Source organism: Epargyreus clarus, unplaced genomic scaffold (assembly GCF_041222505.1).
Source record: "Epargyreus clarus isolate Ecla_fem2 unplaced genomic scaffold, WU_Ecla_fem_2.2 ptg000019l, whole genome shotgun sequence".
NCBI lineage: Eukaryota > Metazoa > Arthropoda > Insecta > Lepidoptera > Hesperiidae > Epargyreus > Epargyreus clarus.
The window spans coordinates 14430608-14454945 of record NW_027332227.1 but is presented as its reverse complement, the minus strand read 5'-3'; the positions used below and the strand labels follow the sequence as shown (position 1 = coordinate 14454945).

Sequence of the window (24338 nt, the reverse complement as noted above, 5' to 3'; positions counted from 1 at the left end):
TGTTATCGAAAATAGAATTAGTTTTTACGTTACATAAATACGTTTTTTTTCAGTTAATTTGAAATGAAAGAATAACGATGCAAGAATACTTTGGATTGCATTTAATATGTAAAGGTTTAATAATTACGTTGACTTGATGTATTTTAATTTATTGTGTATTTTTGTTAGCTGTTTTTATTGCATGAAGAAAAGATAAGACTCAATTTGTAATTACTATAAAACCAAAGTTCGGACTGCTTTAAATTATAAGCCATGTTACTCCTACTGCCTTTTGCATATAATTTGGAAGAATGAATCAAAGTAATAAGATATACATACGCTTGGCATTACCCTTCGCAGTTCGGTAAAAAAAACAGCGCCATTATCTAGTAAATAAACCATTCAGTGGGTTCAAAGAATTCACAGATGCAGTAATTATCAGGCCCAATGAGTCTAATGAGTTGAAGCGTAAATTTTAATAATTGCTTAACTTTGAAGTTGAGTTAAGATAAATATTAATCGAAGTTATGTTTAGTTAAGACTTCAAAATTACAAGTACTTTAATATGAGAATTTTAAAACTTTAAGCCTAAGTTTAAAATTGATTTAATGAGTTAAAATATCTAAGATTTATGTTACTTTTGTGCGGTATATGTAAAAGCACGTATGATGTACTTATATACTAAAATGTGAAATAAAACAGGGTAGATACGAGTAGTAGAACCAGTCATGTAACATATCTTTCAGTCTTATAACAGCACGAGCTTTTGCCTTGGGGGTAGAATTGATCAAAATCCTTTCTTAGCGGATGCCTACGTCAAAACATCTACCTGCATGCCAAATTTCAGCCCAATCCATCCAGTGGTTTGGGCTGTGCGTTGATAGATCACTATGTCAGTCAGTCATCTTTTAGTAATATATATTTAAGATTATTATGTTCTGGTTTTAAGATTGTGATGGGACATATGATTATATGAGGTATTTCAACTTAGTCCTTAGTGCTAGCAAACCATCTGTGACATTCCTCAGGTAAGAAGATTCCTTTCATTCGAAAATAGCCCAATGACCACTTACTATGTGAACTAAATATTTTAGACGCTTCAATTTTAATTTTATTGGTGATAGACCCTTTGTGGTTCGATCGGTATCACCGCCATACTTAATTCTGCCTAATAATAACAGTCTTAAGCGCCGGTGTGTTCTGATTTAAATAGTGTGGTATGGAGAAGTATACTTATCCAATGTCATTCAACTCAGTCTTCAAAGGTAGCAGATCATCTGTTGCCACCGCCAGGATAAACTGATATTATTTGGTGTTGATTACATATGTCCATGTGCAGCAGTAGCCACTTACCCTCAAGTGGACTGCATGCATTTTGCTTCTTCTATACATTTACACTGATTAGTAAAGATACTTCGCCGTCTTGAAATTGAATTAAGCCACAAACGGCTTATTAGTAAGTTCTTTTTTGACAAATAAAAACATTTTTAGAGAAAATTTACGAATAAATAACTAATACTGCGTAATTTACATAATAAATAATTAATTATTTCAAATATTTTAGGGACATTTGAGCACGAACACGTGACAAAACTTTTTTACGCTACTATTTTAATTCTCAAAACTGCGTACATTTTGTGTTAGGAGTGAGTAATCTTTACTAATCTGTGCTTCTATATCATAAAAAATCCACACAAAGTATAGTACACACTGGAGTGTAGTAAACAAAAAACTATCGAGTCTCGCAATAAATTTTAATCAAAACGGTCCCATTTCGTTTTAATTAATATGCTCTACCGGGAACAAAACGCGTGACAAGGACACCCGTTACGACCGAACAATAGGCACTGTAACATCGCTTTGTATAGCACAGCCAGTAATTTGCACATTCTTTAGATTGTAATAGATAGCGAAGATCCTCCAAAATTGTTAAAAGAATAAGCATAAACAGAAGCATATTTTATTTTGTATTTTTTTTTGATATTTTAGATACATCTTGGTACAGCTTTTTATAATTTAGGGGTCCACCTATTGGTAAGTGGCTACTGTCACCCGTGGACATCCAATCAACCACAGATTGGATTAGATTCCTACCAGAGTTCGGGTACAGGTGCGCCGCTACCCCTGAGGACTAAACTGGAACGCCTCGGAAAAGTATGTTTCCCTTACCACACCCTTTAAACACACCAGCGCTTAATACTGTTGTTATGAGGTAGAAATAGGTGTGGCGGTGTAGTTGTCGGAGTCGAAGCACAGAGGGTAGTGGCACATCTGTGGTCGACTTCATGTTGGAAACTAATCTTAGCTGAGGTTCATTACAGATGTCCATGGGCGGCAGTAGCCACTTACCATCAGGTAAACTGCATGCTCGTCTGCTACTCCAGTATTACAAAATGGAGTCTACCATCAATTTATTTGAAAGTTTACGCAAATATTTACACGAGGAGTTCCAATTTCAAAACTACATGTACGTAGCAGCACATGTGACAAACTTCATGTATAAGTCCTTCAAATTTAATTTAAAGTTATATTAAAAACGCCTAAAGTAGGGCTTACCAAAGGGTTACGTAAATACATTTATTTAAACCAGAAACGTATGAATAATTAAGTAACGTGACTTTGGTTTTTATAATTAAAATATTGTTTTAAATTTTATCTCTTCACCTCTTGTTTTAGTTGGGTTTAAGTCTTATTATTGTTGTTCTATAAACACACACCTTACATAAATAAAACTTAGAATATTTTAACCTTTCGAAGATAAAGGTTTGAAAGCGGATAAACTATACAATATATAATTTATTCGCTTGAAAAATGAATTAGGTCTGTAAATATATTATACATACGTATAATTCATTTTTTTATAATGAATGTAGCAAACTAGCACTTGATGGTAAGTGACCTTACCCTAGATAAGATAGGACCTACATACCTGAGGCAGAAGTAAGTGAAGCGCTGGTGGCGCCGGAGTCAAAACACAGGTTGCTACCACCTTCGCACCCTCACATTTATTATTATAGCATAAAGTTGTGTATTTCACAGGGGGAATGTGGAGATAGGCTGACTTATGAATGAGGCGACCATCTCTGTCCTCAGAAGTGATAATGCATCTGTGGTCGGCTTCAGGAACCCCTGTTTTTACGCGCGGGTTGCGGGTTCAATCTCCGGCCAGACAGATATCTAAATGACGTGTCCATGGCACCCATGATACAGGAATTCTCGTGTGGGCTGTGAGTGTAGATATCGTTTATTTATTTATTGCATTTATTTGCAGCAGTGATATAAAAGGGATGCAAACCTTTTTTTTTATTTTTTATATTTTACCTAACGATAAGGCAGACGGGCTACCTGATGGAAAGCAGTCACCGTCGCCTATGGACATTTGCAACATCAGAGGAGACGCCAATGCATCGTCGGCTTTGAAGAAGAGTTATTTGTATACCCCTCTTGAAGAGCCCCATGTCATAGTCCTGAGGGAATACCTCAGGAGGAAGTTCATTCCACATTTTGCACTTACGCGGTAAAAATGAACGTGCAAACCGAACCGTGGAGGACCGCCACGGGTCAAGTTGATATGGATGGAACCTCATCCTTCGGCGAGTGGTGCGATGAAGGAAGGGTGATGTAGGCACCAGATCGAACAGTTCCTCAGAACACACACCATTGTAAAGCCGGTAGGATACGCAGAGGGAACCTATGTACCTTTACTTGCCTGTCTCGGAACTAAGAGCTAAATTACAAAAGTTACTCCAATTTTAATTACCAGTATAACTTTGGCTAGTTCGTTACCAATAAAACGAGCTTCTGATGAGTTTTTTAGAATTTCCAAATTGATTTTGATGGAAAAATTTTGGGGGTGGGCAGACTATTGTAACATGATTGTTACTTTTTTGTTACAGATCGATTCTATAAAGCTGTTTTTTTTATAATATAGGAGTAGCAGACGAGCATGCAGTTCACCTGATGGTAAGTGGCTACTGCCGCCAATGGACATCATATCAACCCCAGACAGAATTAGATATTCCTACCTGAGGTCGGCCACTGATGCGCCGCTACCCCTGAGGACTAAGCTGGAACGCCTCGGAAAAATCTGTCTGCCTTACCACACCCTTCAAACCGGAACACGGCAGCGCCTAACACTGCTGTTATTAGGTAGAAATAGGTGTGGCGGTGGTGCCACCGGAGCCGATCCACAAAGAGTTCTACCACCTTCAAAGTTCTTGCGTTTCAGTGAAAAGGTGTGAATGCCGGCTGACTTATATATGTTGGGAGGAATGACAACCCAATTATGAAAGGCTTTAGGTAGATCCCAGGGATTCTACCAAGGACAGGCCTTGGGCATCTTGGCCACCTACTATTCTTTGAGCTGCGATAAGAAGCGGTTTTCTACTACAATTTTCATTTAAACCTATTATTAGAAATTAAATTGATAATGTATTAACTGAATTATTGATGACTGTGAAGTAAATGGGTACTTAAAAATAAAAAATAAAATGAAGGCTTTTCAAAGAACGATATCTAGTTTTGTCATTAATTATGTATGTTAATTTACCTTTAATGTCCTAGATATTATGAAATTATATGTGAATTAGTTATTAAAATAAATACGTAGGTACTTAGTATGCAGTCTACCCGACGGCAAGTGGTGACTATGCCCTAAAGATTTTTTTCTATCAACGCTAGATAGAATAGAATGTCCCTGTAGTTCCGGGACCAGAATAGGGCTACGGCATCCCCTGCCTGTCGTAAGAGGCGACTAAAAAGAGTGGGAGCTCGAACCGCCCGGCCAGCAACCCCGGGAAGGACGGCGGTATGTGTGGTCGCATACCGTCGTGTACAACAGACAGTGTGGCGAGCAACATACTCACCTGGACAGAGCCCGACGGGGCAACGCGCTAAGAGGACTACGGTTGCGTTCCTCTGGAGATCCCGGAGTCCTCTACGCAGCGCCGAGGACGGCCACCGGGGGGGTTTTAGTGCGGTAAGAATCCCACATAACTCTGTGTCGCTCCCACGGCACCGGGTACCTTTCGAAGGTGTCCCCCTCGAAAACAAAAAAAAAGAGAATAGAATAGAAATCCTATTTGGGGTAGGCTAAAGATGCATTGGTACTCCTGAAGATGAAGATGAAACACCCCATGTATGTTTTTTATATGATTGGAGAAGCAACATTTGTTTTTTTTTTATAATATAGGAGTACCAGACGAAAATGCCGTCCACCTGATGGTAAGTGGCTACTGCCGCCCATGGACATCTGTAATCGACCCCAGATAGGATTAGATATTCCTACCTGAGGTCGGCCACTGATGCGCCACTACCCCTTGCGGACTAAGCTGGAACGCCTCAGAAAAGTTTGTCTCCTTTACCAAACCCCTTAAAAGGGAACACGGCAGCGTCTAACACTGCTGTTATTAGGTAGAAATAGGTATGGCGGTGATGCCGGAGTCGAACCACAAAGGGTTCTACCACCTTCATCTAACATGAAGTTGCTATGTATGTGGCTGCTAGGTATGTAGCCTCCACTGTCCAAGGACATCTGTAACAGGACTCCATATAGAACAATCTTACACTGAAGCCGATCACATATCCGTTGCCACATCCACCTTAGTCACGTCATATATAAGTCAGTTTAATAAAATAAAAAAGGTATGTGAAGTCTACCAATACGCACTTGGCCAGCGCGGTGGGCTATGGCGTATTCCTTCTCATTCTGAGAGGAGACCCGTGCCCAGCAGTGGAATAATAATGGGTGGATGATGATGATGATGATGATTTAAGTCAGCCGACGTGCAAACCCTTCCATCTAAGCACAGAACTGCTTCTCGCTAGAAATGGGTGTGGCGGTGGTACCTCTGTCGAACCGCACTGGCTCTACCACCTGTGAAATGAGTGTCCTCCGCACTACACCTTTCAAACAGAACACAGCAATCCTGTACGCCACTGTTCTAAGATAAAAATGGGTGTGGCGATGATGTCGCCAGTAATGAACCACGAAGATTTCCACCAACTTTTACCACCTATAAGTCGGTATTTACGTATTTATTCCCCTTGTAAATCGATAGCTTTCGTTCATGGTAAAGTATATGCCATGGGATGTGGGTTCTGTTCCTGGTTTTGGAATTATTATATTTCCTCCTAATCCTAATGTGATTAAATTGTAACATGACGAATTAATATTATGAGAATGTGTCAGTTGACCGAGTTTTTTTCATATTTTTGAAGTATGAAAAATTAAATTCCTATTGAACATTCAATTGTAGTTTTTAAATTAATATAATTGCATTCGTCAATACTTATCTCCTTCGTTTTCCAGGAAAATACAAAGTATTTTTATTAATATTCAAACCTCAGTTTTTAGTTAATTACCGTATCGTATTTTCTATTTATATATACCTCTCCGATTAAAGGGAGCAAGAAAATTAATGGTCTATGAAATATTATTTAAAATAAAGTAACATATCCAAAACTTTCAAAAATCTTACTTAAAAGTAACTCTTAACTTTCAGAGTGCTTATTTTAAACTATTTAAGTTAACATATAAATTAACTCACCTTCACCCCAAGCTCCTGAAACGAACATTCATAACTGAACTGAAACCCACTGAAAGTCTACAAACTCATCCTGTCATCCTGAACTAAACAAACTAATCCTGAACTGAAAGCGCGGGTTCCGAGTTAAACTAGGTTGACGGAGCGACGTCTACGGGCGGAAACGTCGAGAGGCAGCAGATAACTGACTACGGCGTAGCAGTGCTACGAGCAACAGGCTACGCCGCTACGCGCGCTAACCGCGGTTTGAGACCTGAGACTCGAAATGCAGGGGCCGAGATTGCGTTGGGACTGTCGAGATCACAGACTATGTAGTAATTAGAAATGGCACGAAAAAAATTGTATTGAAAAACATTATATCAAGTATATGTGTTCGGAATTTTTACTGGCGTCTTTAACCACCACAAGAAGTAGATATTTTCTAAAAATTAAAAAAAACAAATATACATTAATACTATTTATGTATTATATTTTTGTTAAGATTGGCCAGTGAGTAAGTTCATGAAATTTAAGCCCCTAATCGAACACACTATTTTAATTTTATGGCCCAGTTAATTGTCTTATTAAATTTGTTTTTTTATTTTTTTCGCGCTGCCTTCTTAGCGTATTAAATTTGAATTTAATTTGAAAATTGATATCCTACCGGACGTTGATCACAGATGCTTTATTATTTATTTATTTAGAACTTTATTATACCATAAAAAATGGTATAAAGGGTGGACTTAATGCAAGGACTAAAAATATGTGTACTTTCCATTAAAAATCTAAGCATAACAGCTCCTAACACTTTCACCGTGGAAATAGCGTAAAAAGGCAGTGGCGTTCACAGTTCGACAACGAAGGATTCTACCGCTTTTGTACGCCACATCTAATTGTTCTACAATCTGTGGTCGAGATCTAGGACGTTACGTCATATTAAACAGATACTGAGGTCGGTAGTTCGTTTCATAGTTTTGCATAAAAGTTTGCGCGGTTTTTAAATTTCTGTGCACCGTGAAAAGCTTTGTTGGAGGCTCTTTTGAAAGCTAAAACAAAAAGTTCATTGAAACATTTTTAACACAAAACTGCTGCTAATTTTTAGATGTGTTCTTCATAAATGAAATACCTTAAAAGTGTTGTATAATGAAAATGTTATTTTATTTATTCGTGTTTTAATACTAAACTTTTGGCCTACAAACACTAATTGCTGTTGGATTACTGAAATACTAATTTTGGACTTTTATTGCTATTTTATATTTTGCATGGAAAAAAATCTAAACTAGCCCTTATTGGGATAATAATAATAAATATTTGTCAATAGTACATAAAAGAATCGTATTTAATTTTAAAAACCACTGATTTACTTGAAATATCAAATTTCTGTTATAAAGTATTAAAGTAATGTTAAAGTAATCTTATTATACTCTCTAAACCATATCATACCTATTACTACTGTGAAGCAGTTCTTGGGTTTCGGCGTTCATCATCTTAGTCCTCAAGAGTGGCTATGTATTTTTTTTTTTATATTTCAACCTAACGATAAAGCAGACGTGCTACCTGATGGAAAATAGTTAACGTCGCCTATGGACATTTGCAACACCAGATGAGTCGCCAATGCATCGCCGACTTTGAAGGAGAGCTCTATTTGCACTTTTTTTGAAGAGCCCCATATTATACCGCTTCGCGTACATGTCATGTACGACCAACTTAAGAACCCCTGTTTTATATGAAGTTAGTTACAGATGTAGGCGGCAGTCGTCTTCATCGTCAACCTGTTACTGTTCTAGGTTCGGATCTCTGTCCCTGTAGTTCCGGGACCAGAATAGGGCTACGGTATCCCCTGCCTGTCGTAAGAGGCGACTAAAAGGGGCTATCGGGGTTACCGGCGGCAAGAGTGGGAGCTCGAACCGCCCGGCTAGCGATCCCGGGAAGGACGACGGTATGTGTGGTCGCATTCCGTCATATACACCAGACGGTGTGGTGATACAAGCTCACCTGGGCGGAGCCCGACGGGGCAGTGCGCTGAGAGGACTCCGGTCGCGTTCCTTTGGAGATCCCGGAGTTCTCTACGCAGCGCCGAGGACGGCCACCGGGGGGATTTTAGTGCGGTAAAAGTCCCACTTAACCCCGTGTCGCTCCCACGGCACCGGGTACCTTTTGAAGGTTTCCCCTCGAGAAGAAAAAAAAAAAAGGTTCGAATCTCTTCCAGAGTTAGAGAGATTTAGGCCACAGTCCACCGCGCTGGTCAAGTGCGAATTTGTAGACATATGTTCGACATTCTCTTTTAAAATAACTCGAACCCCCCAATTGAGAGGACGAGTTTCAACCATTAGGTTGTCACTACTTATTGGCGGCAATGCAAGACGTTTATTGTAGAACTGTGATAGACCTGCTACACTTATTTGCCTGCTACACTAATAAAACTTTTACTTTTTATTATTTATTATTATTAAAACACTTTGTTTGTGGTTGAACACTCTATGGTTCGACTCCGGCGGCACCACCGCGACGCCTATTTTTGCTTAATAACAGTAGCGTTAAGCCTTGCTGCTTCTGGTTTGAAGGGTGTGGTAAGGGAGACATACTTTTCCGATACGTTCCAGATTAATCATCAGGGGTAGCGGTGCATCTGTAGCCGACCTCAGGTACGAAAATAATCTTATCTGGGGTTGATTATAAATGTAAATGGGCGACAATTGTCCCCTACCATCAGCTGGATAGCACGCTCATCTGCCACTCCACGCCACATAAAATAAATAAATAAAATACTTTGGCGTTGGTCACAGTACCAGTCTTACATATAAGGTTTCGGGTTCGACCCTGGTCAGAAAGATATCTAAATAATAAATTTCGATTTTAATTCTGTGTTATTATGTTTGTGTCCATTGCACAGAAAAAAATCTAGGCTGGAAATGTAAAAGCGTTACATAAAACATTATTCATCCTATTTTGCAGACCACTTTTCGGGTTTAAATTAAATGGTCAGAGCTAAATATTTCGGTCGATGTCCGTCCGGGCGTATCGCCGGAACAATTTAATTAACGGTGGCTGGACGCCGTGCACACTGGGAACACAAATATGGACACTTTGACATCGCTGTATGGGGATATTGTATTACGTATTTTGTAGCGTGTAATGGTTACACGTAAGGGATTGTAGATTAGTGTGGCGTGTGACTACTGATTGTTTTTATGTAATCGTTAGCAAATGAGCGGATAAGCATGATGTTACTTGGTAACTGCTGAACATTTTTAACCAATTCCATATAGTAATATAAACCCCCCATTGGACCGTCTTCGGCGCTGCGTTCAGGACTCTGGGGATCTCCAAAAAAGCGCTCTGAGCGTATTGCCACAGAACAACAAATAACGCTGCGTCAGTCATAACCGAACCGATATCTACTTGGCCGAGAATCGAATCTGGAACCTTCTGCGAGTCTCACCACAATAGCAGACTCAAACCTCAATAGCAGAATTGGTAAAATTGAAACGAATCAGAGTTAACAAGTGTCTGAACAAAACAAATATACAAAACAAAACTGTATGAACAGAAAAAACATAAAAAAACAGATGTGGCTCGCTCAAACTAATAAGCTAGGATTTATTGCAGTTATAACAAAGAAACTGTTGCATTGTAGTTATAGAATAACTGGGTTATTGTACAACATCCGGCGCTCACTGAAGTTTTGATTAAAATTCAGCTTTTCAGTGGCGTCGACAGCCTGACGGCTATTGAAAAATTCACTTATATATGACCCTAACATTTTATTTTCAAAATGTTTTACTCTATGTCGTAGAGTTACGTTAGGATTTTTGGAGTGAAAACTACTTTAGCGGCATCATGCATTTTTTGTGATGGGCAAAACATGTTAAACTCGCGTCAGGACACGTAACCTGATCAATAATTCGTAAGACGGATATAAATTGTCATGTCATACGATAGCGCAATAAATTAATATTGTATTTTACCACATAAATGGTATACATACCGATAATGGTATATTGATAATTAAAGCAATTTTTGCAAAATTATTCCCTAAACATTCCAATATCAAAAATGCACAATTAATATTCAAGTTTTCACTTCTACTGGCACTCCTGGAGTGTAACTCGTTGATTTTTTTTTATAACAGAGAAGCAAATGAGTATACTACATACTCATAACATAACAGAGAAGCAAATGAGTATACTACATACTCATTTGCTTCTCTGTTATAAAAAAAACCTGATGGTAAATGGCTACGCCCGTGGATATCTGTAATAAACCCCTAATAAGCAGAGTCCTGAGATCAGCTACACATGCGAAGCTATCCTTGATCACTTTGGGACGCTTCGGGTAAGCCTTTAAATCAGAACACAGCAGAGCTTAACAATGCTGTAATAAGTCAGAAATAGGTGTAAAGGCACCGCCTTCGGAGTTGAACTATAAAGAGTTCTACTACCTTCAAACTGACCAATCTCAGGTAGGAATGTAATCTTATCAGAGATTGCATGCAATAGTCCATGGCCACAGTAACCATTAACCATCAATTGGACGGCATCCTCATTTGGTACTTAAATTAAAAAATGCCATTTTGTTAGCCACAGGCATAGTCGCGGGTATTAACTATTTTAAAAGCGCAACTTAATAAAGTTATTTTGTTGCTAAGATGAATCTCATGATTATACAGAGGCTACCACAGAAATATTTATCTTGTGGCCGCAAGCTATCTTCACTTTATGAAACCCGAGATTTTTCACTAAGAACACTTAGAATATAAAAATATACAGTCGTCATTTCGCCCTTTCCACACTGTTTTTGATTTAAGTTAGTATAAAGTGTTTTTCATAAATAATGCAAGTCGAAATGTCGGCCTTTGTATTTTCGATACAAACTTACATACGAGTTTCGCTTACATATGAGTATTATATAAGTTAACGAGAGACAAAGACAAATCGTGCCTTTGGTTAACAATGTTTATTGAAAAGTTAAATTGTTTATACAAAATAATTATACATTTTTGTAGCATGCGTTGTTTTAAACGCAATAAAATTATTACTTCTCTTCTTTTCTTTACACTTGATCGTATATATTGTAAAGTATATATTTTTAGTTATAATTATTTTAGCTATAATTAATATTAGTTAGAAAGTAACTATCTGTTTTAACATAATAAGGAATTAATTGAATGATATGTTTAATTTTTTAACATATACGACATATATTTGATTTCATTGATAAAACTGAATGGTATGTAGTATTCGTGTTCAAAAAGAATTCATTCAAAAATCTACCTAAAGTCCGGAATTAATGAATGAAAAAAAAAAGCCTACAAAAGTAAATACTTACAATTTGTCAAATATAGTAAAGTCTACTTTAGCGTCAAAACGAATTTCATAGGCGCAGTCCGATTCCTATTTTCTAAGTAAAATAATAAGTTGTAAAAGACCAGTTACAGTGAAAAGCTTCCTGCGAGGAACTTTTAATCGGTGAAGTTTCCAACTCCATTCATAAATGTACGAAGTGCTTAAAGATTTCGCATTCAAATGTGGTTTGGCTGCAGCTTTTTGATTTCAAAACGATTTTCTTTTCTGACTGAATGCATTTATGAGTTACTTTTAAACTGAGTTTTTGCTTAGTTTTATTTAATATTGTTGGTAAAGCAAAATTTAAATATATGTTTATTCATAATGACTGTCATTATTAAGCTCTTAATATTCGTCGTCCATTCATTACTGTCCCACTGCTGGGCACGGGTCTGTTCTCTACTTGAAGGGTCTTGACATATTGAACGTGCTGGCAATGTGCGATGTTGTATACTCGTATACTTTGCCTTAGAGAACTTTTTAAGCGTGTTAGTTTCCTCACAATGTTTTGCTTCACAATGAAACCAAGAAATTATTAATATCTAATACATACATATCGTTATTTTTTTACAATATTGAAATAGCAATCGAGCGTAAAATCCGGTAGATGGTAATTTCCTACTGCCGCCCATGGTCATTTGTAGTCAACCCAAGTTAAGATTAGACTCCTACTTGAGGTGGGCTACAGATGCGCTACTACCCTTGACAACTAATTTGAAACACCTCGGATAAGTATGTCTCCACAGACCTGTACCTATTTGTTTTGTATGTCTCCCTTACCACATCCTGCGAACCAGTACCCTTACCAGGAGTTTTTACGTTTCGACAACTATGACTGTTTTGATATTTGTTTACGTATTGGGCCATACCATTTCCTAGTTCTAACACAATCCGCTAGGGGCGCTGATTAGATTTTGTATGGGCAAATACGTAAACAAATACCAAAATAGTCATATTTGTCGAAACGTAAAAACTCATGGTAAGGGTACAGAACACAGCAGCGCATAACACTGCTGTTATTAGACTGAAATGTTGTAGCAATGGTGTCTCTGGAGTCGAACCATAAAAGGTTTTATCTTTAAAAATAGTCCGTCCATAGATTTGAACTTCGATTACCTTAATATTTTTTTTTATTAATACACAATTTAATTTATATAATTATTTTAGTTAAGTTAATGATTAATTTAATGTTTGATAGAAATATATTTTGGGAATTAAACTAATATTACTTAATATTAAAATTAAACAGTGTTTTTTTCGAGCACAAGCGTGACAGAGACCAGATAGTCGTTTCAATATTGATGACCAGCTTCCAGTCTCCATGAATAGCAAGCGCTCAACCCGATTATCCGAACATTAGTTTACCTCAGAATTTAAAGCTATCCAAATAAAATTGCGCCTGGAATATCGAATTTTCTAGAAGTAACCTCACCTGGCTTTAGGAGATCGTGACTGATCTACAAATTTAAGCAAGGTGTAAAATTGGAGACGTATTTGAAAGGGAGTAGTATGTTTATATAAAATAAAAAATGTTTTCTATACTCATAGCCCCAAACAAGGGTTCCCTGTGTCGTGGGTGCCATGAATACACACAAAGACAAAATGACAAACACTAAGACCCAGATATCTAAATTAATCATTCAGATAACTGTCTGGCCGGGGATCGAACCCGAGACCCTGTGCGTCAGATCTGCATGGTGACCGCTTCGCCATGCGGATCTTTGTTTAAACCGGAGAGGTACCAACGCTGGACTTATTTCGAGTATGTGACAGGTTTGCATTTAAGTAGAAGGATGTGGACTGGGGATGCCGGCTGACTTACATATGACGTGACCACGAGTTCTCACGAGTTGTAACCGGCTGTGATCAGCTTTAGGTACAACCTGTATATCTTATATATAAAATTCTCGTGTCACAATGTTAGTTACCGTATTCCTCCGAAACGGCCTTGCCGATTTTCACCAAATTTTATATTCATATTCAGTAGGTCTGCGAATCAGCTACTATTTATTTTTCATACCCCTAAGTGATAATATTGTCCACTCTTAACATTTTTTTATTGATATGGCAACACAACGTTTGCTGGGTCAGCTAGTATAGGTATATGTTCTACATCAAAAATATTTATTTATTTATTTATTTTATTGAGTACTTATTACTTTACTTATCATATTATATATAATATGATAAGTATGGTAGGGGAGACATACACATCCGAGACTTTACAACTTAGTCCTCAAGGGTAGTAGACTATGGTTGACCCTAGAAAGGACTTTCATCCTATCTAAGATTGATTAGAGATGTCCATGGGCGGAAGTATCCATTTACAATCAAATAAACAGCAAGATCGTTTCCCTCTTCCATCTAAATAAATCTTGTAGAAATATTGTTGTTTTAACATTAAAATTAAAATTATGAACACGATGTAGAGTAAAAGAGAGTTTAGAATGTTGTTCACGTAATAGAGTTCTGACCTGATTCTCACGTTGCAATATTGATGACCAGATCGCTCGCTGTCCATGAATTTCAACAAGCAACCACTTGGATTATTCAGGCATTAGCTTGCAGTTTAGAAGTTATTTGAAAAACATTTCAAAATCAAGATATATTATCTATATATATATAAAAGAGAGGAGACACTCATGTTCAAAACGTATTAATCAAGGTTTTGCCTAAACTATGGAAGCTTGAAGAATCATGAAATTTCGACTATAGCTTTATTTTATAATGTAGATACGCACTAAGAACGGATTTTCTGACATACCAGCGTCAAGGGGTTAAAGGTTGAAAGTTAGTATGAAAGTCCGTCAATTTTAAAGCAAACTCGATAAAAATTGATATTTAGCTTTCTGGTTTAAAATAATAAAAATCTCATTTCAGAGTTTTTACATCAACCCTTATGGTGGTTAAATAGGGGTTAACATTTTAATTTATGTATATATATATACGATAAGCTTCCAGCGTTCTGGACACAATACCACAGGAATGAGTTATGGACATTTTAATTTTAGATTATGTTTAGTTTTATTTAAATTACATTTATTTTATTTTAAATATATTATTTATATTGTAGATAGCTTAGTGGTTGAAACTCGGCTTTCGATGAAGGGGAAGTTTGGATCCAGCCACGCACCTCTGATTTTTCAGTTATTTAGTTAATTATCACTTCCAATAAAGGTTAGAAAAACATCGTATGGAAACGTGACTAAGGGTTATTTAAAAAAGTCTACCAACATGCACTTGGCCAGCGCAGTGGATTAATTCGCACTAGTTCAAATCAGTAGTTCAAGCGTTGAACAAGTGAGACTTTTTTGGACTATGGCCGTACTTTTTTTGACTCCGCACTTAAAGAGAATAATGGTCCGATAACGACCAGGCTTTCAAAGATTTTTTTTTAAACTCAATAACTTAGCACTGTCCATAAAATAAACTTAAGTTATCAGTACCCTTACCATGAGTTTTTACGTATTGACAAATATGACAGTTTTGGTATTTGTATTTTTGGTATTTATATTTGCATCAGAACTATAGTGTCAGTAACGTAACATTAAATGTCCAAATCGACAAAATAGCGCTTTATGTTTTGTCTCTCTTTTTTGCGAACATGTGAGGTAGACAAAAAGACTTGAGCACTTACTTATTGTTACGTTTACTCTGTCTCTTGAAGTAAATGGAACAGAATAATGGATTGAGTAAACGTTACGTAAAATTGTGGAATGTTTTGAAAACTCATGGTAAGGGTACTGAAGTAGCAACGTGTGTGTCTGATCCTCTACCAAAAAGGATTAAAGTCCTAGCTACAATCCTTCTTGGGATTTGCCCATCGGCAAAAAATAATGTTTACCATAAGGTAGTTACCATACTTCATGCTCATTTAGTCCTCCATCTTAATAATAGTAACCTCACTCCTTTGTTGTGAATTGTGAAAAAATGACATACATCTTTTACGGCAGGTAATATGTTTAAATATAATATATATAAAAGCATTCTATTTTAGTCCTCAGGGTTAGCCACGCATCCGTGACCGACCTCTGTCCCCTGGCCTATTTAGGGACGGTAATATGTATGTATTGTACGTATATACATATGATTTTAAACATATGTATATTCCACAATAGAACCCCAATGATGTATTAACAAAATATATAGAATTTGGGGAGTGAACAGTTGGTGTATATTTCAATTAAATGCAGAAAATTAGATATACTTATGCGAGGCATTCCATGTTAGTTCTCAGGGGTGCCGGCGCATCTGTGGGCAACCTATAGGAATATAGTCTTATTTAGGGTTAATTATAGATGTCCAGCAGTGATAGCCTAGTGGTTAAGAAACGCGGCCTCTCGATCGAGGGATCCGAGGTTCGAATCCCAGGCATGCACCTCTGATTTTCAAATTTATGTGCGTATTAGAAATTAATTATCACTTGCTTAAACGGTGAAGGAAAACATCGTGAGGAAACCTGCATACCTGTGAGATTTATAAAAAAAAAAAAAAAACTTAAAGGTATGTGAAGTCTACCAATACGCACTTGGCCAGCGCGGTGGACTATGGCCTAAACCTTCTCATTCTGAGAGGAGACCCGTGCCCAGCGGTGGGACAGTAATGGGTTGATGATGATGATAGATGTCCATGAGCGCTAGTAGCCTTATCATCAGGTGAACTGCAAGCTCGTTGCTCTTATATTAAAAAAAAATGATGGCCAAATATCTGTTCATAATTAATCTATGTTGGTACTCCTATATTACTTCTGCCCCCAGGGCAGAGCCCGATAGAAGGGCATCGCGTTAGGAGGATTCCGGTTGTGTTGCGTTGGAGATCGCGGAGTTGTCCACCAAACGCCTAGGACGGTCACCGGGGGGGTTTTAATGCGGTAAAAGTCCCACTTAACCCGGCGTCTCTCCCATAGCGTCGGGTACCTTTTGAAGGTTTCTCCCTCGTAAACAAAAAAAAGTTACTCCTATATTATAAAAAAAAATTGCCAAATCTTTGTAGGTACATTGGATAAGAATACGCAACTTAAGGCAGTAATAGGTCAATTATAATTTGTCCAAGGTGATTGTAACGTCAACAAATAAACGTTTTTGTATGGAATTTAAAAGCATTTGTTATCTTAGTTTCAAAGGATAATGCTTGTATCAAATGCGATAGACTAAATTTAATACTGATAATGCTAACCGTTGATAAGAAATAATTTGTTTCGTTAATCTGTTGTTACGATGGTTCACTACCTTTTTTAATAAAACAAATTTACCAAAAATCTTTTGAAGGGATTATTTGAAATTATTTAAAATTTTCATTACCATTTATTTCAATTTATAGAATTAATAGGTAAATACATATTTATTTGGTAAGATTTTAAAAACAAGCTTTTCAGTAACATCATTTTGTTTTTGTATCTATTCTTTCAGAAAACTTTCATTCGATATTCATAGTATGCATAGAATTCATTGGTATCTACCTAAATATATAGAATTGATCCACCATATTGAGGCGACACACATGTATTTAAATCGACATCACTATTAAAAATACTGCACATAGTATATTATCTTAAATGTGTGTGTGTGTTTTAATATTTTTAAAATTTTATTTCATATTATTTTACCTACTTTTTACTTACTACCCTATGTATGTATTATTGGATCTTACAAATTATAAACAAATATTTTTTCAGACATAGTAATACTAAGGAATCATCTCTTCGTGCAATGATTGGGGAACCCTAATAATATTGTAATGACATTGATAAGCATTTATCTAATTATTTATAATTCCTAATCGCCGATCACTGACACTCCACGTGTGAATACAGTAAGGTAAGCTAGTTTACCAAATTATTTTATCATTCATAGTTCATTTAAATTAAACATGGTTCATTGAATAAGTAAAATTACTTAACTTTGACTTACTACTTTAGTTACTTTTTACTCCACCACTGCTCCAGCACTGGTCTCCTCTCCGAGTGAAAGGAATTTAGATTATATTTATATATAGGTCGTTTTTTTTTTGACGAGTGGGAAACCTTCAAAAGGTACCCGACGCCGTGGGAGCGACGGCGGGTTATGTGGAACTTTTACCGCACTAAAACCCCCCCGGTGACCGTCTTCAGCGCTGCATAGAGGACTCCGGAATCTCCAAAAGAACGCAACCGGAGTCCTCTTGGCGCGTTGCCCCGTACGATGGTACGAGGTCACACATACGATCGTTCTTCCCGGAGTCGCTAGCCGGGCGGTTAGAGCTCCCACTCTTGCCGCCCACAACCTCGAAAGCCCCCTTTTAGTCGCCTCTTACGACAGGCAGAGGATACCGTAGCCCTATTCTGATCCCGGTACTACAGGGACACATATAAAGGTCTACCGCTCTGGTCATGTGCGATTTTTTAACTACTTTACACATTTGGGAGCTTATATTTTTTTTTCAAGAAATCTCATTTGTACCCTTGCTCATAACATTCTATTTCATAGTAATATTTTCTAGTCGTATCTCGTAGAATTATTTCATAGCAAGTGATAATTGATTTTTAATATGCACATAACTTTGAATAATCTTAGTTGCGTGTCTGGGGTTTAAACCTCAAAGCTACGTTGAGAGGCTACGTTTCAACCACTAGGCTAGGACAGCTTACCTACGTTTTTACTCATAATATTATTTATTGATTTCAAAATACATGAAAATAAGTAAAATTATAAATACTATTAAAATCTTATATATAAAATACGTGTCACAGTGTTGGTCACCGTACTCCTCCGAAACGGCTTTACCGATTTTCACCAAATTTTATATGCATATTCAATAGGTCTGAGAATCAGCTCCTATCTATTTTTCATACCCCTAAGGGATAAGGGTTGTTCACCTTTAACATTTTTTTTATTTATATGGCAACACAACGTTTGCCGGGTTAGCTAGCTAGATATATGATATTAAAATGATATATTAAATAATATAAGATAAATAAAGGCTATATCTTTAAGCTATCCCTACAATGAGTTCTCAGAATGCTCCAACCAATATATCTCACCAATTACCTCGTTTTAATAAGTTGTAATTGGAATGAAACTCTGATTAAAGTAAATTGTGCAACGCTTATAAGCCCGCGACTCATATAGATCTCAACCGATATATCGTAAATTATTCTCTTTGCACGGATCTACTATTAGAGTAAAAACGTTAGACCATAGTCCACCACGATGGCAGAGTGCGTATTGGACTTCACACAACTTATTAATTATTTATTGTTGACATGGAATCATGTATTGATTTTATTTTTAATTTTGGGACATTGTTATAAATGAATTGTTATTATAATTGCATTCAATTAATTGATTATTTCTCGGTGATTTTTTACGATACCAAATTAATATATTTAGTAGTTCTTATGATATTGAATTATTGTTTTCATAGTTTTATAGTTGATTTAATTTGTGATAATGTTTTTTTAATTAATTGTATAATTTGAAAATTAGTTCCACTAAGGACTTGGGGTTACCTGTAATGTTAGTTTTAAGCCTATGTATGTATTCAATAAATAAACTTTGAGTACGTTTTGAAATCGAGTTTCAACTAGGCTATCAATGCTAACCGATATACAGAGTAAACGTCAGGCGTGATTGGAAGTTGGATTGGTGACCGCTAGTGGCAAAATTGTACGTGAACTTCATTGCTTCGGCGCATTATTCTATATATATATATATATATATATATATATATTCGGCGGTTATCATATAATAGCATTAGTTAAACTTCGTCCTCCAAAATAAAAATACTTTATATAAATTTGGAAAACAAATGAACATGCAGTTTACCGGGATACGTAGTAACTGTCGCCCATGAATATCTGTAACTAACTCCACATAGAACCTGAAGATGCATTGCATCTCCTGGGGACTGATGGCTTTACATACAAGTTAGCCTACATTCACACAGGTCCACCCAAATTCAGAATTGTACACTAATAAATATAGTTTAAAAAACTAAAAAACGCTTTTATGATGAATTCAACTAAAAAGTAGAAAATAATTTTCAATCTAGGAATCAATTAAGGAACAGTAAATAGTATAATTGTGAAAAAAAGCGTGGGGTGCTCCATTTATCAGTTTTCGATAAGTTATTAAACTAAAAAGCAATAATTGTTGCAATCTAGTAAATTTGCGATAAACTTTCTCTAAGGTGCTCGAACAATCTCGCCTCGAAAATCGCAATCCTCAGGATGTTGATAAGGACAATGGTACAAAATTATTAAAATCGTGTATTGTCATCGGTTTTTGATAATTATTTAAAATTTTGAATTAAACTGAACATTCAAAGTGGATAGAAATCGGATTCAAAGATTCCGTTACATAGTTACATACAACCCAAGCTAATAAAAGCGTGTTAAAAGTAGTCGTTACGGTGGTGCCTCCCCAGTAACTACTACTTTTGAAGTTACTTTATCTTTTCTACTACTACGCCCTTTAGAAGTAAAACCAAAAAGCGTGTATTTTGCAAATGGCCTCTATATCGTTCCTCGATCTACGTTTGCAACCCAATTAAAACGTAAAAGTAGAAACAGAAATATATTTATTAAATTAAATACATTAATCAGAAACATCCACAGAGCGCACCCAATTAGTGCCTTGTATGTTAATACCGTATTTTCTGTATTTCATTTGTAAAAGAATATGGTTCTATGAGTACATTCAAACCGGTTACCATAATGGTCTGAAGTACAAATGGTAGAGTCCGCGCCAAACTGCTTGTTAGCTCTGAAGTTGTTTCGAGCAGGTGATGTCATACAATTTGCTATGGCGACGCGATTCATTTCTATATTCAGAGCGGACTAGCAGTTTGACGCGGACCGCACTAGGCAATTATTGGTCAAGTTTGTTTTGAACCGGCACGCAGGTTCCGTATACAAAATTTTTAATTCGACATTTTTAATATTTATTTTCGTATTCAGTTATGATAGCGTACATGGAAGTACATGTATAAGTCTAGTGTCTGCCTATTACCGTTCAACAGACAAATCGAAAAATAGTTCATCATCATCATCATCATCAACCCATTACTATCCAATGGGCACGGGTTTTCTCTCAGAATGAGAAGAGAGGCGGACCATGGCCTAATCCATGGTCCGCCTCGCTGACCAAGTGCGAATTGATAGACTTCACGCAACTTTGATTTTTTACACTTAAAATACTCAAATTTTTAATTAATTAAGTAATTATGAAAAAATGATTAATTAGTCATGAGAAAAAAATGATCCAAAAATAGTTATGATGAAAACGGATCTTGACATAATTAATAAAGACTTTAGTTTTATCTAGCGTTTACTATTTTAGCCGGTAACGTAATTGGACATTACTAGAATTCGTATACATATAATATAGATCTTTATCCAGAGCAAATTTAATCATCGGCGTAGAAAATATCTAATTCTATCTGGGGTTGATTACATGTTATGTTATACGTCCATGGGCAGTAGCCACTTACTATCAGGTGGACTGCATGCTCGTCTGCTACTCCTATATTATAAGAAAAAATACAACTGACAACCGCATGGCAGAAGGACATGAAAATTGCGTTACTTGATTAACGCCCATTATTAATAATCGATCGACCTATTATTTCGCCTGCCTAAAATCAGCATGTCTTTCATCGCACATTTCTCCATACTAAACATTGTCAAGTTTTGATCTGGGGCGTACCACCATCTTTTAAAAACCATCATAGTTCAGTAGTTTTATTTCAATATTGCATCAACATTATTTTGTTTCATACCATGTTCTCCTTAAAACAATATTGTTTTATTCCTGCCGAGTGCTGTTAAAGAAAAAGTACCAATATGAAACGAGACATCAAATCTAGTGTCTTTCACACCATGGTCTTGATTGTGTTCCGTCGTACGCGGTTACACAAACTTAAACCCTCATTAATTTTTACTTATCCCAATGGATACTATTTTAGGCGGTAGCGTAATTTCGGTTAGTTTTAGACAATTATAAAACAAACTGCAATTATCATATTTAGCTAGAATATTTAAATCCTGCAAAAGATAGAATTAATAATTTATCCCGACATAATACAAAACTGCTTATTGTAATATTATAAAAACAATCTTACTTTAACGAGTTCGTGGTATGAAATTTCAATGTATGATTAAAATTATAATGTTTTAAGAGATGGTAGTAACCCCCTATTGCTATTTGAAAATTGGATAGTTTCATTATCAATAATGGGCGTAAATGATAAACTGCAGATAAGACTAGATTCGTTATTGAGTGTAGAATCAAACCCGCGATTCTGTAACAAACCAACATGCTAGTTATTGCGACATTGTGATAAAAACTGTAACATTTCACAAATATTGTAGATAAAAAAATTGGGTGCACGGATAAACACTATTGTATCTTTATCTTAATCTTATCTTATCTTATCCTTGTTAGAAAATGTACTTTTATCGCCAGTACACTGTGTTCGTATTTGTACTCTATACCCATTTCTGTCCCGCTACTTACGCCACTGCATGCCCTTGCGCTGTTTGTCTACCAACCACCGATATCGAGCCGATACCGATAATTAATGACGGCGCCTAAGTAGCGTACACACATTTACTATAGCAGCTTGTCCACCGAACGTCCGTCACCCGAGCACCGTCATCCTGGCCGCCGATATTCCGAGTAGATAGGCGTGACCGCTAGATCGGCACCGAGTTTTTGACAGGCCGATGTGCCGGCAATGTAAAACACATTTGAACTTGTCCATACACAGCCGTCACACGATAGCTGGAACAAAATAAACCGCCGATATCGGTCGCAGTGAACAAACTATCGCCGTTACGACATTATTAAAATCGGCCCGAATCTTAGGGTATACACAGAAAAACCACTACCATTGTAAACACTATCATTTTATGTACCTGTTGTTCTAGCAATACTGATTACTGATTATTGGGCAAGGGTCCAGACAGCTAGATCAGGAATATTTTTTTAGGGTTCCGTACACGAAGATTAAAAACGGAACCCTGTTACTAAGACTCCGCTGTCCACTTGAAATTTTTACAGAACTAATATGTTTAGGTTTCCTTAAGATTTTGTGATTTTGTTGTACATAATAAAAATAAAATAAAAATTCAAATTATCGAATTGCAATTTGAACAATATTTGAAATACACATAAATACTTTTATTTTCAGAATAGATATAATCAACTTCAAATTGATTTTCGTCAAAACAAATTGTTTTTCTCAAAGATACAAACAATAGGATTTGTCGAATTAAATGATTGATAGATGTAATCAATCATTCGTATTAATTTGATAGCAATTATTTTGACCTTGAATTTACGTTTTGTTCTTGAAGATAATAATGATAATAATTTATTTTTATTTTCCATTGTAAATGTATTCTCAACTATATTGACACGTGGTAAGCCATCCACTAAAGAATTCCGAATTCGATTCCCGACCAGGCAGATTATTTTTTTATTTGGAATTCTGTTCTGGGTCTACGTGTCATCTACTCTTTATATGTGTGTACTCTTTGTTGACACGCTTTTATTAGCTTGGGTTGTATCTATGTATGTATGTAACGGAATCTTTGAGCATAATTTTCGCCATCTGCTGTGGCAGTCTGTTTAGGCACTCTGTTTAATTTGAAACTTTGCACACGTATCAAAACCGTTGACAATGCAATAATTTGATTACAGTTTCTCATTATCCTTATTAGATTCATTAATTCCCCAATTTATGGGTTTGTCAGAAACTAAAAAATGAAAAATAAATAATAGTTTAAAAAACTAAAAAAACGCTTAGGTATATTGCTAATCGAACTACGAGTAATAACCAAAAAATAATTTATATTGACAAAGAGTTTAAGAGTAAAGAGTTTCAATTCAGAGTAAAACGCGCGGGGTGCGTAACTATTCTCTCATAGATAATTGCCAACACATTGTAACATTAAAAATATCAAGCTTACTCTTAAATTTACTCTTAAACTCTTTGTCATTAAAAATATTTTCTAGTTTTTAGTTCAATTAGCAATAAAAGCGTGCTTTTTTGTTTTTTTTTTTACTATTGTTTATAGTACCTTTGATACACAAAATAGTAATGTATGCCACATTTGAGGCATACATTCATATTTTGCAGTATTATTTATTTATTATCAAATATTATTATTTATCAAACAAACAAAAGATGTTAATCTATACTGACAAGTTCTTAAATTCAACAGTTTCCTTAATCAGTATTATATTTCAAATTATGGATTAAAGTTGCAAATATCGTATCTAGAGCGCATTATAACATAATATGCAAAAGATAATGAACTCAATTTATCATTTTAAAAGTAGAGCCTAAATTATTGTGTTATATCAACATGTTACTTACAAGATAAAACATGATTATGTTATTATCCTTGATCAATGTTAATGATAAAATAAGTATTATGTATAATGACGTCGGTATACATATTGTATATTTTTTATATTATATGTAGGAGTAGCATACGAGCTTGCAG

The 24338-nt window shown here is 36.0% G+C and overlaps 1 protein-coding gene across 3 annotated transcripts in view; it reads right to left on the bottom strand.

Annotated features, from left to right (window-relative positions):
* mAChR-B (muscarinic acetylcholine receptor) overlaps positions 1–6753 on the bottom strand; it is a 44955-nt gene extending 38202 nt beyond the window's left edge. For all 3 annotated transcript variants that reach the window (XM_073083984.1, XM_073083986.1, XM_073083985.1), the window contains exon 1: positions 6528–6753. The gene's annotated coding sequence lies outside the window, so the exon portion shown is untranslated. The remainder of the gene's footprint in view (positions 1–6527) is intronic.
* Between the last annotated feature and the right edge of the window lie 17585 nt (positions 6754–24338).